Source organism: Schistocerca gregaria, unplaced genomic scaffold (genome assembly GCF_023897955.1).
Source record: "Schistocerca gregaria isolate iqSchGreg1 unplaced genomic scaffold, iqSchGreg1.2 ptg000395l, whole genome shotgun sequence".
NCBI classification, from domain to species: Eukaryota; Metazoa; Arthropoda; class Insecta; order Orthoptera; family Acrididae; genus Schistocerca; species Schistocerca gregaria.
In genome coordinates, this window is record NW_026061834.1 from 397,512 (window position 1) to 410,151 (window position 12,640).

The following is a 12,640-nucleotide window of genomic DNA, read 5'->3' on the forward strand; positions in this document are numbered from 1 at the left end:
ATTCCTTTTTAAGAATTGCAATTCAATCAGTCGAGTGCGGCAAAAGCAATGGCGCCGCGTTTCTTTTCAATGATCTCGCAGCTACTTGCAAGTATGTCCATCCCTTAAGACGCCAGAAAACTAGCGTCAGCGGCGCGTCAGTGGGAAGTCGGTGAAGTCGCCATTGGAGCCATAAGCCAGCAATTACGACATGCGAATCACTCGCACACGACGCAGCTGTATGACAATGCTCGTGCGTGGGTGCGGATAGCTCAGTCGGTAGAGCGTTAGGTTTTCAACCAAAGGGTCCTGGGTTCTAGTCCCTGTCGGGGCGAAAATTAATACACTTTCGTAACGTCTAATGTGCTGGCAGTGGAATCACTACAGAAAAGAGTGAGCCCATGCTGCCTTCTGCCATGAGATTGCTTGCAAAGGTGGGAGTTTCAGTTGTCGAGAGACGCTTCTGAGACGTGCAGTCGTGGCCGAGTGGTTAAGGCGTCTGACTTGAAATCAGATTTCCTCTGGGAGCGTAGGTTCGAGTCCTGCCGACTGCGGAAATTTTCTCGCTCCCAGAAGATGGACGTTCAGCTGCATCCTAGCAGTTGCGTCACTACTAAACACGTGGGCCGCCAGCAAGGTGCAGTGTTCTTGGCTCCAGGGTGCAGCGCTACAGTCGTGCCCAGAAGCCACAGCTCATCTCCTCGTCTCACAACCGTCCACCAGGTGTCAGTGCAAGTGTCGCCTCTCTGGGCAGTGCAGATGTGATTATTTTAGCTTGCAGACGATGACGTGTAGCAATTAATGAGCAAACGCAAGTCAAATGTTTTACCGCGTGTATCTGCTAGATACTGCCTCACACACTTTGGAGAGGCTCACTCCTTCCTCTGCCTCGTTCTCTGCACACTAGTTGCACGTGGCATCGATATAGCACAGCTTTTCTAGCGTCAGCGAAGTCAATATTACATGAATCGAGTCGACATGTTTGCTAGTTACGACGATGGAAGCAGAAGAAATGTGTGTGGTACTTTACTGCATCTGCTGTTCGCCTTTCGGCGTCCCTGTGTTCTTTCAGACGAAGATGACTGTGAAATTGGCAACGGGGCAGACGTGCAAAAGAGGGGCGCTGTGCGTCAGCCGAAATAGCTCAGTTGGGAGAGCGTTAGACTGAAGATCTAAAGGTCCCTGGTTCGATCCCGGGTTTCGGCACGGCTTCGTTTTGAAGCCGACGCCAATGGAATTGCTCTGACTTTGTGATAATGTAACTACAGCCGAGAACGGACATGACTCCCTTCTGTAACTGTTCTGGTTGTCTAGTGCTTGCCATAAGAGGAACGCAGTAGGCAACTCTCTGAGAAGTAAGAAAATAAAAAAAACGTCCTACTGACTGCGTTCCCTGTTTTGTGCCAGGAGGTGAAGAACGTATCAAGCGGAACCGTGAAATGAGCGAAAACATGGGAAACATTGCATTCGAAGTGCTTGTGAATTTTCCAATTGCCCGATGAGTGTCGACAAAACACGTAAATCCTCTACTCCAACGTATGAGACGTAACGACTGCTGCAGTTTGTTTTTGCATCGTGTGTCAACATTGTTCGATGGTCTGTTACGAGCTTTGCGCGATAAGTTTGCAGACAGCATTCAGGCGACGTTTAACTACTAACAGCTCCATGCAGCGATTGCACAACAGTAAAGGACATGAGTCAATGTGTCGTTGTGCATCGTGAGATGTTTCATAAGGCGTTGTGAGCCCGGATAGCTCAGTCGGTAGAGCATTAGGCTTTTAACCTAAGGGTCCAGGATTCAAGTCCCTGTTCGGGCGGAAATTTTAATAATTTGGTAGCGTTGCCTCTGGTAGTGGTGGAAACACTACGGAAAAGAATGCAGCAACGCCGTTTTCTTACACCACAGTGCTTTAAACGGTTCAATTTGCACGTGTCGGGAGAACGCTGCGTTCGGGGCAGCAATGGCCGAGTGGTTAAGGCGTCTGACTCGAAAGTAGTTTCGAATCCCGCCGGCTGCGTGCGATTCTGCGTAAAGAGCAGCAAATATTTTCACACGCATGAATGAGCGTGCAAACCAATGACGCCATTCTAAACAAGACGAAAATTTCCGTTTAAGAATGCTGAGTTTCACGACGGCCGCTGCTTCCTGTGCCTACCGGTCCACCTCGCACTGACGATGTGACTGCAGGAAGCCGTCGCAGGCCCACGAGTGCGCCCCCGTCATTTTCTCGCGCCTTCGCCGAGTTCGTGAGTACACACACGTGCTTGAAATTGTTGGACAGAGTGAAGGTTCATTCCTTTTTAAGAATTGCAATTCAATCAGTCGAGTGCGGCAAAAGCAATGGCGCCGCGTTTCTTTTCAATGATCTCGCAGCTACTTGCAAGTATGTCCATCCCTTAAGACGCCAGAAAACTAGCGTCAGCGGCGCGTCAGTGGGAAGTCGGTGAAGTCGCCATTGGAGCCATAAGCCAGCAATTACGACATGCGAATCACTCGCACACGACGCAGCTGTATGACAATGCTCGTGCGTGGGTGCGGATAGCTCAGTCGGTAGAGCGTTAGGTTTTCAACCAAAGGGTCCTGGGTTCTAGTCCCTGTCGGGGCGAAAATTAATACACTTTCGTAACGTCTAATGTGCTGGCAGTGGAATCACTACAGAAAAGAGTGAGCCCATGCTGCCTTCTGCCATGAGATTGCTTGCAAAGGTGGGAGTTTCAGTTGTCGAGAGACGCTTCTGAGACGTGCAGTCGTGGCCGAGTGGTTAAGGCGTCTGACTTGAAATCAGATTCCCTCTGGGAGCGTAGGTTCGAGTCCTGCCGACTGCGGAAATTTTCTCGCTCCCAGAAGATGGACGTTCAGCTGCATCCTAGCAGTTGCGTCACTACTAAACACGTGGGCCGCCAGCAAGGTGCAGTGTTCTTGGCTCCAGGGTGCAGCGCTACAGTCGTGCCCAGAAGCCACAGCTCATCTCCTCGTCTCACAACCGTCCACCAGGTGTCAGTGCAAGTGTCGCCTCTCTGGGCAGTGCAGATGTGATTATTTTAGCTTGCAGACGATGACGTGTAGCAATTAATGAGCAAACGCAAGTCAAATGTTTTACCGCGTGTATCTGCTAGATACTGCCTCACACACTTTGGAGAGGCTCACTCCTTCCTCTGCCTCGTTCTCTGCACACTAGTTGCACGTGGCATCGATATAGCACAGCTTTTCTAGCGTCAGCGAAGTCAATATTACATGAATCGAGTCGACATGTTTGCTAGTTACGACGATGGAAGCAGAAGAAATGTGTGTGGTACTTTACTGCATCTGCTGTTCGCCTTTCGGCGTCCCTGTGTTCTTTCAGACGAAGATGACTGTGAAATTGGCAACGGGGCAGACGTGCAAAAGAGGGGCGCTGTGCGTCAGCCGAAATAGCTCAGTTGGGAGAGCGTTAGACTGAAGATCTAAAGGTCCCTGGTTCGATCCCGGGTTTCGGCACGGCTTCGTTTTGAAGCCGACGCCAATGGAATTGCTCTGACTTTGTGATAATGTAACTACAGCCGAGAACGGACATGACTCCCTTCTGTAACTGTTCTGGTTGTCTAGTGCTTGCCATAAGAGGAACGCAGTAGGCAACTCTCTGAGAAGTAAGAAAATAAAAAAAACGTCCTACTGACTGCGTTCCCTGTTTTGTGCCAGGAGGTGAAGAACGTATCAAGCGGAACCGTGAAATGAGCGAAAACGTGGGAAACATTGCATTCGAAGTGCTTGTGAATTTTCCAATTGCCCGATGAGTGTCGACAAAACACGTAAATCCTCTACTCCAACGTATGAGACGTAACGACTGCTGCAGTTTGTTTTTGCATCGTGTGTCAACATTGTTCGATGGTCTGTTACGAGCTTTGCGCGATAAGTTTGCAGACAGCATTCAGGCGACGTTTAACTACTAACAGCTCCATGCAGCGATTGCACAACAGTAAAGGACATGAGTCAATGTGTCGTTGTGCATCGTGAGATGTTTCATAAGGCGTTGTGAGCCCGGATAGCTCAGTCGGTAGAGCATTAGGCTTTTAACCTAAGGGTCCAGGATTCAAGTCCCTGTTCGGGCGGAAATTTTAATAATTTGGTAGCGTTGCCTCTGGTAGTGGTGGAAACACTACGGAAAAGAATGCAGCAACGCCGTTTTCTTACACCACAGTGCTTTAAACGGTTCAATTTGCACGTGTCGGGAGAACGCTGCGTTCGGGGCAGCCGTGGCCGAGTGGTTAAGGCGTCTGACTCGAAAGTAGTTTCGAATCCCGCCGGCTGCGTGCGATTCTGCGTAAAGAGCAGCAAATATTTTCACACGCATGAATGAGCGTGCAAACCAATGACGCCATTCTAAACAAGACGAAAATTTCCGTTTAAGAATGCTGAGTTTCACGACGGCCGCTGCTTCCTGTGCCTACCGGTCCACCTCGCACTGACGATGTGACTGCAGGAAGCCGTCGCAGGCCCACGAGTGCGCCCCCGTCATTTTCTCGCGCCTTCGCCGAGTTCGTGAGTACACACACGTGCTTGAAATTGTTGGACAGAGTGAAGGTTCATTCCTTTTTAAGAATTGCAATTCAATCAGTCGAGTGCGGCAAAAGCAATGGCGCCGCGTTTCTTTTCAATGATCTCGCAGCTACTTGCAAGTATGTCCATCCCTTAAGACGCCAGAAAACTAGCGTCAGCGGCGCGTCAGTGGGAAGTCGGTGAAGTCGCCATTGGAGCCATAAGCCAGCAATTACGACATGCGAATCACTCGCACACGACGCAGCTGTATGACAATGCTCGTGCGTGGGTGCGGATAGCTCAGTCGGTAGAGCGTTAGGTTTTCAACCAAAGGGTCCTGGGTTCTAGTCCCTGTCGGGGCGAAAATTAATACACTTTCGTAACGTCTAATGTGCTGGCAGTGGAATCACTACAGAAAAGAGTGAGCCCATGCTGCCTTCTGCCATGAGATTGCTTGCAAAGGTGGGAGTTTCAGTTGTCGAGAGACGCTTCTGAGACGTGCAGTCGTGGCCGAGTGGTTAAGGCGTCTGACTTGAAATCAGATTCCCTCTGGGAGCGTAGGTTCGAGTCCTGCCGACTGCGGAAATTTTCTCGCTCCCAGAAGATGGACGTTCAGCTGCATCCTAGCAGTTGCGTCACTACTAAACACGTGGGCCGCCAGCAAGGTGCAGTGTTCTTGGCTCCAGGGTGCAGCGCTACAGTCGTGCCCAGAAGCCACAGCTCATCTCCTCGTCTCACAACCGTCCACCAGGTGTCAGTGCAAGTGTCGCCTCTCTGGGCAGTGCAGATGTGATTATTTTAGCTTGCAGACGATGACGTGTAGCAATTAATGAGCAAACGCAAGTCAAATGTTTTACCGCGTGTATCTGCTAGATACTGCCTCACACACTTTGGAGAGGCTCACTCCTTCCTCTGCCTCGTTCTCTGCACACTAGTTGCACGTGGCATCGATATAGCACAGCTTTTCTAGCGTCAGCGAAGTCAATATTACATGAATCGAGTCGACATGTTTGCTAGTTACGACGATGGAAGCAGAAGAAATGTGTGTGGTACTTTACTGCATCTGCTGTTCGCCTTTCGGCGTCCCTGTGTTCTTTCAGACGAAGATGACTGTGAAATTGGCAACGGGGCAGACGTGCAAAAGAGGGGCGCTGTGCGTCAGCCGAAATAGCTCAGTTGGGAGAGCGTTAGACTGAAGATCTAAAGGTCCCTGGTTCGATCCCGGGTTTCGGCACGGCTTCGTTTTGAAGCCGACGCCAATGGAATTGCTCTGACTTTGTGATAATGTAACTACAGCCGAGAACGGACATGACTCCCTTCTGTAACTGTTCTGGTTGTCTAGTGCTTGCCATAAGAGGAACGCAGTAGGCAACTCTCTGAGAAGTAAGAAAATAAAAAAAACGTCCTACTGACTGCGTTCCCTGTTTTGTGCCAGGAGGTGAAGAACGTATCAAGCGGAACCGTGAAATGAGCGAAAACGTGGGAAACATTGCATTCGAAGTGCTTGTGAATTTTCCAATTGCCCGATGAGTGTCGACAAAACACGTAAATCCTCTACTCCAACGTATGAGACGTAACGACTGCTGCAGTTTGTTTTTGCATCGTGTGTCAACATTGTTCGATGGTCTGTTACGAGCTTTGCGCGATAAGTTTGCAGACAGCATTCAGGCGACGTTTAACTACTAACAGCTCCATGCAGCGATTGCACAACAGTAAAGGACATGAGTCAATGTGTCGTTGTGCATCGTGAGATGTTTCATAAGGCGTTGTGAGCCCGGATAGCTCAGTCGGTAGAGCATTAGGCTTTTAACCTAAGGGTCCAGGATTCAAGTCCCTGTTCGGGCGGAAATTTTAATAATTTGGTAGCGTTGCCTCTGGTAGTGGTGGAAACACTACGGAAAAGAATGCAGCAACGCCGTTTTCTTACACCACAGTGCTTTAAACGGTTCAATTTGCACGTGTCGGGAGAACGCTGCGTTCGGGGCAGCAATGGCCGAGTGGTTAAGGCGTCTGACTCGAAAGTAGTTTCGAATCCCGCCGGCTGCGTGCGATTCTGCGTAAAGAGCAGCAAATATTTTCACACGCATGAATGAGCGTGCAAACCAATGACGCCATTCTAAACAAGACGAAAATTTCCGTTTAAGAATGCTGAGTTTCACGACGGCCGCTGCTTCCTGTGCCTACCGGTCCACCTCGCACTGACGATGTGACTGCAGGAAGCCGTCGCAGGCCCACGAGTGCGCCCCCGTCATTTTCTCGCGCCTTCGCCGAGTTCGTGAGTACACACACGTGCTTGAAATTGTTGGACAGAGTGAAGGTTCATTCCTTTTTAAGAATTGCAATTCAATCAGTCGAGTGCGGCAAAAGCAATGGCGCCGCGTTTCTTTTCAATGATCTCGCAGCTACTTGCAAGTATGTCCATCCCTTAAGACGCCAGAAAACTAGCGTCAGCGGCGCGTCAGTGGGAAGTCGGTGAAGTCGCCATTGGAGCCATAAGCCAGCAATTACGACATGCGAATCACTCGCACACGACGCAGCTGTATGACAATGCTCGTGCGTGGGTGCGGATAGCTCAGTCGGTAGAGCGTTAGGTTTTCAACCAAAGGGTCCTGGGTTCTAGTCCCTGTCGGGGCGAAAATTAATACACTTTCGTAACGTCTAATGTGCTGGCAGTGGAATCACTACAGAAAAGAGTGAGCCCATGCTGCCTTCTGCCATGAGATTGCTTGCAAAGGTGGGAGTTTCAGTTGTCGAGAGACGCTTCTGAGACGTGCAGTCGTGGCCGAGTGGTTAAGGCGTCTGACTTGAAATCAGATTTCCTCTGGGAGCGTAGGTTCGAGTCCTGCCGACTGCGGAAATTTTCTCGCTCCCAGAAGATGGACGTTCAGCTGCATCCTAGCAGTTGCGTCACTACTAAACACGTGGGCCGCCAGCAAGGTGCAGTGTTCTTGGCTCCAGGGTGCAGCGCTACAGTCGTGCCCAGAAGCCACAGCTCATCTCCTCGTCTCACAACCGTCCACCAGGTGTCAGTGCAAGTGTCGCCTCTCTGGGCAGTGCAGATGTGATTATTTTAGCTTGCAGACGATGACGTGTAGCAATTAATGAGCAAACGCAAGTCAAATGTTTTACCGCGTGTATCTGCTAGATACTGCCTCACACACTTTGGAGAGGCTCACTCCTTCCTCTGCCTCGTTCTCTGCACACTAGTTGCACGTGGCATCGATATAGCACAGCTTTTCTAGCGTCAGCGAAGTCAATATTACATGAATCGAGTCGACATGTTTGCTAGTTACGACGATGGAAGCAGAAGAAATGTGTGTGGTACTTTACTGCATCTGCTGTTCGCCTTTCGGCGTCCCTGTGTTCTTTCAGACGAAGATGACTGTGAAATTGGCAACGGGGCAGACGTGCAAAAGAGGGGCGCTGTGCGTCAGCCGAAATAGCTCAGTTGGGAGAGCGTTAGACTGAAGATCTAAAGGTCCCTGGTTCGATCCCGGGTTTCGGCACGGCTTCGTTTTGAAGCCGACGCCAATGGAATTGCTCTGACTTTGTGATAATGTAACTACAGCCGAGAACGGACATGACTCCCTTCTGTAACTGTTCTGGTTGTCTAGTGCTTGCCATAAGAGGAACGCAGTAGGCAACTCTCTGAGAAGTAAGAAAATAAAAAAAACGTCCTACTGACTGCGTTCCCTGTTTTGTGCCAGGAGGTGAAGAACGTATCAAGCGGAACCGTGAAATGAGCGAAAACGTGGGAAACATTGCATTCGAAGTGCTTGTGAATTTTCCAATTGCCCGATGAGTGTCGACAAAACACGTAAATCCTCTACTCCAACGTATGAGACGTAACGACTGCTGCAGTTTGTTTTTGCATCGTGTGTCAACATTGTTCGATGGTCTGTTACGAGCTTTGCGCGATAAGTTTGCAGACAGCATTCAGGCGACGTTTAACTACTAACAGCTCCATGCAGCGATTGCACAACAGTAAAGGACATGAGTCAATGTGTCGTTGTGCATCGTGAGATGTTTCATAAGGCGTTGTGAGCCCGGATAGCTCAGTCGGTAGAGCATTAGGCTTTTAACCTAAGGGTCCAGGATTCAAGTCCCTGTTCGGGAGGAAATTTTAATAATTTGGTAGCGTTGCCTCTGGTAGTGGTGGAAACACTACGGAAAAGAATGCAGCAACGCCGTTTTCTTACACCACAGTGCTTTAAACGGTTCAATTTGCACGTGTCGGGAGAACGCTGCGTTCGGGGCAGCAATGGCCGAGTGGTTAAGGCGTCTGACTCGAAAGTAGTTTCGAATCCCGCCGGCTGCGTGCGATTCTGCGTAAAGAGCAGCAAATATTTTCACACGCATGAATGAGCGTGCAAACCAATGACGCCATTCTAAACAAGACGAAAATTTCCGTTTAAGAATGCTGAGTTTCACGACGGCCGCTGCTTCCTGTGCCTACCGGTCCACCTCGCACTGACGATGTGACTGCAGGAAGCCGTCGCAGGCCCACGAGTGCGCCCCCGTCATTTTCTCGCGCCTTCGCCGAGTTCGTGAGTACACACACGTGCTTGAAATTGTTGGACAGAGTGAAGGTTCATTCCTTTTTAAGAATTGCAATTCAATCAGTCGAGTGCGGCAAAAGCAATGGCGCCGCGTTTCTTTTCAATGATCTCGCAGCTACTTGCAAGTATGTCCATCCCTTAAGACGCCAGAAAACTAGCGTCAGCGGCGCGTCAGTGGGAAGTCGGTGAAGTCGCCATTGGAGCCATAAGCCAGCAATTACGACATGCGAATCACTCGCACACGACGCAGCTGTATGACAATGCTCGTGCGTGGGTGCGGATAGCTCAGTCGGTAGAGCGTTAGGTTTTCAACCAAAGGGTCCTGGGTTCTAGTCCCTGTCGGGGCGAAAATTAATACACTTTCGTAACGTCTAATGTGCTGGCAGTGGAATCACTACAGAAAAGAGTGAGCCCATGCTGCCTTCTGCCATGAGATTGCTTGCAAAGGTGGGAGTTTCAGTTGTCGAGAGACGCTTCTGAGACGTGCAGTCGTGGCCGAGTGGTTAAGGCGTCTGACTTGAAATCAGATTTCCTCTGGGAGCGTAGGTTCGAGTCCTGCCGACTGCGGAAATTTTCTCGCTCCCAGAAGATGGACGTTCAGCTGCATCCTAGCAGTTGCGTCACTACTAAACACGTGGGCCGCCAGCAAGGTGCAGTGTTCTTGGCTCCAGGGTGCAGCGCTACAGTCGTGCCCAGAAGCCACAGCTCATCTCCTCGTCTCACAACCGTCCACCAGGTGTCAGTGCAAGTGTCGCCTCTCTGGGCAGTGCAGATGTGATTATTTTAGCTTGCAGACGATGACGTGTAGCAATTAATGAGCAAACGCAAGTCAAATGTTTTACCGCGTGTATCTGCTAGATACTGCCTCACACACTTTGGAGAGGCTCACTCCTTCCTCTGCCTCGTTCTCTGCACACTAGTTGCACGTGGCATCGATATAGCACAGCTTTTCTAGCGTCAGCGAAGTCAATATTACATGAATCGAGTCGACATGTTTGCTAGTTACGACGATGGAAGCAGAAGAAATGTGTGTGGTACTTTACTGCATCTGCTGTTCGCCTTTCGGCGTCCCTGTGTTCTTTCAGACGAAGATGACTGTGAAATTGGCAACGGGGCAGACGTGCAAAAGAGGGGCGCTGTGCGTCAGCCGAAATAGCTCAGTTGGGAGAGCGTTAGACTGAAGATCTAAAGGTCCCTGGTTCGATCCCGGGTTTCGGCACGGCTTCGTTTTGAAGCCGACGCCAATGGAATTGCTCTGACTTTGTGATAATGTAACTACAGCCGAGAACGGACATGACTCCCTTCTGTAACTGTTCTGGTTGTCTAGTGCTTGCCATAAGAGGAACGCAGTAGGCAACTCTCTGAGAAGTAAGAAAATAAAAAAAACGTCCTACTGACTGCGTTCCCTGTTTTGTGCCAGGAGGTGAAGAACGTATCAAGCGGAACCGTGAAATGAGCGAAAACGTGGGAAACATTGCATTCGAAGTGCTTGTGAATTTTCCAATTGCCCGATGAGTGTCGACAAAACACGTAAATCCTCTACTCCAACGTATGAGACGTAACGACTGCTGCAGTTTGTTTTTGCATCGTGTGTCAACATTGTTCGATGGTCTGTTACGAGCTTTGCGCGATAAGTTTGCAGACAGCATTCAGGCGACGTTTAACTACTAACAGCTCCATGCAGCGATTGCACAACAGTAAAGGACATGAGTCAATGTGTCGTTGTGCATCGTGAGATGTTTCATAAGGCGTTGTGAGCCCGGATAGCTCAGTCGGTAGAGCATTAGGCTTTTAACCTAAGGGTCCAGGATTCAAGTCCCTGTTCGGGCGGAAATTTTAATAATTTGGTAGCGTTGCCTCTGGTAGTGGTGGAAACACTACGGAAAAGAATGCAGCAACGCCGTTTTCTTACACCACAGTGCTTTAAACGGTTCAATTTGCACGTGTCGGGAGAACGCTGCGTTCGGGGCAGCAATGGCCGAGTGGTTAAGGCGTCTGACTCGAAAGTAGTTTCGAATCCCGCCGGCTGCGTGCGATTCTGCGTAAAGAGCAGCAAATATTTTCACACGCATGAATGAGCGTGCAAACCAATGACGCCATTCTAAACAAGACGAAAATTTCCGTTTAAGAATGCTGAGTTTCACGACGGCCGCTGCTTCCTGTGCCTACCGGTCCACCTCGCACTGACGATGTGACTGCAGGAAGCCGTCGCAGGCCCACGAGTGCGCCCCCGTCATTTTCTCGCGCCTTCGCCGAGTTCGTGAGTACACACACGTGCTTGAAATTGTTGGACAGAGTGAAGGTTCATTCCTTTTTAAGAATTGCAATTCAATCAGTCGAGTGCGGCAAAAGCAATGGCGCCGCGTTTCTTTTCAATGATCTCGCAGCTACTTGCAAGTATGTCCATCCCTTAAGACGCCAGAAAACTAGCGTCAGCGGCGCGTCAGTGGGAAGTCGGTGAAGTCGCCATTGGAGCCATAAGCCAGCAATTACGACATGCGAATCACTCGCACACGACGCAGCTGTATGACAATGCTCGTGCGTGGGTGCGGATAGCTCAGTCGGTAGAGCGTTAGGTTTTCAACCAAAGGGTCCTGGGTTCTAGTCCCTGTCGGGGCGAAAATTAATACACTTTCGTAACGTCTAATGTGCTGGCAGTGGAATCACTACAGAAAAGAGTGAGCCCATGCTGCCTTCTGCCATGAGATTGCTTGCAAAGGTGGGAGTTTCAGTTGTCGAGAGACGCTTCTGAGACGTGCAGTCGTGGCCGAGTGGTTAAGGCGTCTGACTTGAAATCAGATTCCCTCTGGGAGCGTAGGTTCGAGTCCTGCCGACTGCGGAAATTTTCTCGCTCCCAGAAGATGGACGTTCAGCTGCATCCTAGCAGTTGCGTCACTACTAAACACGTGGGCCGCCAGCAAGGTGCAGTGTTCTTGGCTCCAGGGTGCAGCGCTACAGTCGTGCCCAGAAGCCACAGCTCATCTCCTCGTCTCACAACCGTCCACCAGGTGTCAGTGCAAGTGTCGCCTCTCTGGGCAGTGCAGATGTGATTATTTTAGCTTGCAGACGATGACGTGTAGCAATTAATGAGCAAACGCAAGTCAAATGTTTTACCGCGTGTATCTGCTAGATACTGCCTCACACACTTTGGAGAGGCTCACTCCTTCCTCTGCCTCGTTCTCTGCACACTAGTTGCACGTGGCATCGATACAGCACAGCTTTTCTAGCGTCAGCGAAGTCAATATTACATGAATCGAGTCGACATGTTTGCTAGTTACGACGATGGAAGCAGAAGAAATGTGTGTGGTACTTTACTGCATCTGCTGTTCGCCTTTCGGCGTCCCTGTGTTCTTTCAGACGAAGATGACTGTGAAATTGGCAACGGGGCAGACGTGCAAAAGAGGGGCGCTGTGCGTCAGCCGAAATAGCTCAGTTGGGAGAGCGTTAGACTGAAGATCTAAAGGTCCCTGGTTCGATCCCGGGTTTCGGCACGGCTTCGTTTTGAAGCCGACGCCAATGGAATTGCTCTGACTTTGTGATAATGTAACTACAGCCGAGAACGGACATGACTCCCTTCTGTAACTGT

The 12,640-nt window shown here is 50.1% G+C and overlaps 17 non-coding genes across 17 annotated transcripts; all 17 read left to right on the forward strand.

Moving 5' to 3' along the window:
- The first annotated feature begins 451 nt into the window (after positions 1-451).
- Positions 452-533, forward strand: Trnas-uga (transfer RNA serine (anticodon UGA)). Its single transcript has one exon. It is a non-coding gene; the product is annotated as a tRNA-Ser (tRNA).
- Positions 534-1,112: 579 nt separating this feature from the next.
- On the forward strand, positions 1,113-1,185 carry Trnaf-gaa (transfer RNA phenylalanine (anticodon GAA)). The gene has a single exon. It is a non-coding gene; the product is annotated as a tRNA-Phe (tRNA).
- Positions 1,186-1,723: 538 nt separating this feature from the next.
- On the forward strand, positions 1,724-1,796 carry Trnak-uuu (transfer RNA lysine (anticodon UUU)). Its single transcript has one exon. It is a non-coding gene; the product is annotated as a tRNA-Lys (tRNA).
- Positions 1,797-2,723: 927 nt separating this feature from the next.
- Trnas-uga (transfer RNA serine (anticodon UGA)) lies at positions 2,724-2,805 on the forward strand. The gene has a single exon. It is a non-coding gene; the product is annotated as a tRNA-Ser (tRNA).
- A 579-nt stretch (positions 2,806-3,384) lies between these two features.
- Trnaf-gaa (transfer RNA phenylalanine (anticodon GAA)) lies at positions 3,385-3,457 on the forward strand. Its single transcript has one exon. It is a non-coding gene; the product is annotated as a tRNA-Phe (tRNA).
- A 538-nt stretch (positions 3,458-3,995) lies between these two features.
- Trnak-uuu (transfer RNA lysine (anticodon UUU)) lies at positions 3,996-4,068 on the forward strand. The gene has a single exon. It is a non-coding gene; the product is annotated as a tRNA-Lys (tRNA).
- A 927-nt stretch (positions 4,069-4,995) lies between these two features.
- Positions 4,996-5,077, forward strand: Trnas-uga (transfer RNA serine (anticodon UGA)). Its single transcript has one exon. It is a non-coding gene; the product is annotated as a tRNA-Ser (tRNA).
- A 579-nt stretch (positions 5,078-5,656) lies between these two features.
- Positions 5,657-5,729, forward strand: Trnaf-gaa (transfer RNA phenylalanine (anticodon GAA)). The gene has a single exon. It is a non-coding gene; the product is annotated as a tRNA-Phe (tRNA).
- A 538-nt stretch (positions 5,730-6,267) lies between these two features.
- On the forward strand, positions 6,268-6,340 carry Trnak-uuu (transfer RNA lysine (anticodon UUU)). Its single transcript has one exon. It is a non-coding gene; the product is annotated as a tRNA-Lys (tRNA).
- A 927-nt stretch (positions 6,341-7,267) lies between these two features.
- Trnas-uga (transfer RNA serine (anticodon UGA)) lies at positions 7,268-7,349 on the forward strand. Its single transcript has one exon. It is a non-coding gene; the product is annotated as a tRNA-Ser (tRNA).
- Positions 7,350-7,928: 579 nt separating this feature from the next.
- Positions 7,929-8,001, forward strand: Trnaf-gaa (transfer RNA phenylalanine (anticodon GAA)). Its single transcript has one exon. It is a non-coding gene; the product is annotated as a tRNA-Phe (tRNA).
- Positions 8,002-8,539: 538 nt separating this feature from the next.
- Positions 8,540-8,612, forward strand: Trnak-uuu (transfer RNA lysine (anticodon UUU)). The gene has a single exon. It is a non-coding gene; the product is annotated as a tRNA-Lys (tRNA).
- Positions 8,613-9,539: 927 nt separating this feature from the next.
- On the forward strand, positions 9,540-9,621 carry Trnas-uga (transfer RNA serine (anticodon UGA)). The gene has a single exon. It is a non-coding gene; the product is annotated as a tRNA-Ser (tRNA).
- Positions 9,622-10,200: 579 nt separating this feature from the next.
- Trnaf-gaa (transfer RNA phenylalanine (anticodon GAA)) lies at positions 10,201-10,273 on the forward strand. Its single transcript has one exon. It is a non-coding gene; the product is annotated as a tRNA-Phe (tRNA).
- A 538-nt stretch (positions 10,274-10,811) lies between these two features.
- On the forward strand, positions 10,812-10,884 carry Trnak-uuu (transfer RNA lysine (anticodon UUU)). The gene has a single exon. It is a non-coding gene; the product is annotated as a tRNA-Lys (tRNA).
- A 927-nt stretch (positions 10,885-11,811) lies between these two features.
- Positions 11,812-11,893, forward strand: Trnas-uga (transfer RNA serine (anticodon UGA)). Its single transcript has one exon. It is a non-coding gene; the product is annotated as a tRNA-Ser (tRNA).
- Positions 11,894-12,472: 579 nt separating this feature from the next.
- Trnaf-gaa (transfer RNA phenylalanine (anticodon GAA)) lies at positions 12,473-12,545 on the forward strand. The gene has a single exon. It is a non-coding gene; the product is annotated as a tRNA-Phe (tRNA).
- Positions 12,546-12,640: the final 95 nt, after the last annotated feature.